This window comes from Gekko japonicus, unplaced genomic scaffold, assembly GCF_001447785.1.
Source record: "Gekko japonicus isolate JY-2015 unplaced genomic scaffold, Gekko_japonicus_V1.1 scaffold757, whole genome shotgun sequence".
NCBI lineage: Eukaryota > Metazoa > Chordata > Lepidosauria > Squamata > Gekkonidae > Gekko > Gekko japonicus.
The window spans coordinates 556,643-559,263 of record NW_015162500.1 but is presented as its reverse complement, the minus strand read 5'-3'; the positions used below and the strand labels follow the sequence as shown (position 1 = coordinate 559,263).

The 2,621-nt window shown below is 44.2% G+C and overlaps 1 long non-coding RNA gene across 1 annotated transcript in view; it reads left to right on the top strand.

The window, feature by feature from the left end:
* LOC107106025 overlaps positions 1 to 2,378 on the top strand; it is a 2,817-nt gene extending 439 nt beyond the window's left edge. Inside the window, exons 2-3 of the long non-coding RNA XR_001482357.1 lie at positions 2,048 to 2,157; positions 2,310 to 2,378. This is a non-coding gene — a long non-coding RNA (uncharacterized LOC107106025). The remainder of the gene's footprint in view (positions 1 to 2,047; positions 2,158 to 2,309) is intronic.
* Positions 2,379 to 2,621: the final 243 nt, after the last annotated feature.

Below are 2,621 nucleotides of genomic sequence, written 5' to 3'. Positions count from 1 at the left end.
GTGTGGGGGAGTATATTGTTTTTTATTCTTCAGCAAACAGAAAAGTAGAAAGTTGCCTGGCAGCTGAAAGTGTGCAAGTTTGTAGCCAGGATACCTTTGTGGGGAAGGGCAACAACAACCTGGGCAACAACGCAAAAGTCTCTGGTGCCTCCATCAACAGGAACACTGAGAGCAAGGTTTCTGAAGAAGAACTTTAGGCAGGCTCGTACAGAAGACTGTAATTCTCCCAAGTATCCTGGTGCCAGACTGTGAGCAAGCAGTGTGAATTGTGCCCAAAAGCTGTCAGCCCGTGGAAATCCCTTTTTTAAAAGGTGACATGTGGTGACTATGGTTTACATCTGCTTGCTGCCACATTTGGAACCAGATGAAATGTCCAGAGATTCCTCAATAGAAACTACATAGATCAGACTGTGGTAGTCCAACATGGATGTCCAGCATGGTGGCCAGAATGTGCCTTTCAAGAAAGGGCTGCAGCTGGCTCCCCAGCCAAAGCTTGTGGAGGATGCTATGTGGTACAGAGGTCTGTGTCGCCCTCAGTAGACCTGGATCAGGTAGCAAAGCCAGACTGCAAACCTGCTCCTTAAGGGGGACACAGTGCTGTTCAAAACAGGCTGACTACAAAACCCAAACTGCCTTTGTGACAGCTGGTAGCTCTACAATCAACTTCAGTTTATTGGCCCTCATCAGGCCCTGTACCAGCTCAAGGCAATGGTCAAGGATGTCATCTGAACCACCTAATTCAGTTGAAAAAGAAAAATAGGAATGTGTATCATCTACATGAAGATACCGGATTGCAATTCTCTGAACCAACTCTCCCAAGCAGTGTCATGTAGATATTAAGTCTCATGATCTTCTTCGTGGTCTCTGTGCTTCACACCAATGGGATCTAGTGCGCCTGCACTGGATCAACCGGTGCTGTGGCTAAAGCTGAGCTGTGAGTCCAGTTCAACTGTCACCTTAGCTCTAAGCTTATTAGGAAAGGCAGCCTTCGCCTGCCCCCCATGGGGAGAGTCATAATATGGGCCGACAAGTTTGTTAGGGTTTCAGACATAATATAAATGAATTGAAGATACCAGATTGCAATTCTCTGAACCAACTCTCCCAAGCAGTGTCATGTAGATATTAAGCCTCATGTTTCAACATCTTCTCCATCATAATTTTTCAGGAGATTATGGAGCACGTGGCTAAAGCTGAGCTGTGAGTCCAGTTTAGCTGTCACCTTAGCTCTAAGCTTATTAGGAAAGGCAGCCTTGGCCCGCCCCCCATGGGGAGAGGCATAATATTGGACGACAAGCTTGTTAAGGTTTCAGACATAATATAAATGAACACTTTATATAAAATATAAAGTAGAGTTGTGACCAGTGTGTGAAATGTAACAAATATCTTGTTGTTAGGCATTCAGTCGTGTCCGACTCTTGGCGATTCTATGGGCCAGCCATTCCATAACATTTTCTTGGCGGATTTTTCCGGAGTACGTCACCAGGTCTTTCTCCGACCCTCCCCATTCATCTAAGATTGGGACTGGCATACACACAGGTGTAGCGGGCTGGGTTAACAAATTTCTTAGTTTGTTGCTATTAGGAAAACTTTGATAGGTGTAAATTAACCCAGAGCAGAAATGTGTAACATATACATTGCAGTCCTAAACAGATTTACATCAGTCTAAGCCCCTTGAAGTCAATGGACTTAGTATGGTGCAACTCTGATTAGAATTGCACTGTGAATCTGACATGTCCATCCAGAACCCTTAAGATGGAACCAAGTCTCACTGCTTTCAATGGGGCTTAGTTCTGGATTAACTTCCTCAGAACTGGTGATTAAATATAATCAGGCTTTAAAAAAGAAAAAATGCCTTGAAATGTCACAAAAGTCAATAATTCCCCTAACTATGGAGCAAACTGACATCAATCTTGCGGATTAATGGGATAAGAGAAGGGTGCCAGCCCCAATATGAATGCAGGCAAAGGAGTCAGAGGGGTGTCAAGACCCAGAATGTACGGTAATTCACTATTGCTTTTCCACCACATGTAATTGTCTCTTTTTGTAGAAGTGCCAGTAGATAAGATGGCTGTACCAGGACCATTGCTTACTGACCTGGATGAATCTGCAGAGATTGAACAAATTCAGCTGGATGTATCAGAGAAGCTCTTCGTCGATGTATGTATTGAAAATGCGGAGTCGGGGGAGTGGATTAGGACTGGAATGGAGAATCCAGCATTTTGGCTTTCTCCCTTTCCTGCACATTCCATTATTTTTAATTTTTAAAAGTGGCTTTACTCAATAAATGCCTGACTCGTTTTAATTTTTAGGAATTGCCCGATTTGGAAGATGTGGATATCAGTGAAGCCTCACTGTGCAATGAGATCCTCACCAGCCAGGCATGTCTTCCCAATTTATTTTCATCAGGTTGAGGCCCTTTGAGAGCTGAGTACATGGTGCAAATGCGGGGATGTTCCTGAAGGGGCAACAATTACCCATTTGGAGGTTAGGAGCCTTTTGAAATTGGCCCGCGGGACACACAAGCACTGTATGCATAAGTGCTCATGTAGGTATCCTTCATTAAGGAGGATGGTGCCTTCCCACTTGTTCCAGCAGAAAGGGCTTCTTCAAATTAGCTAGTT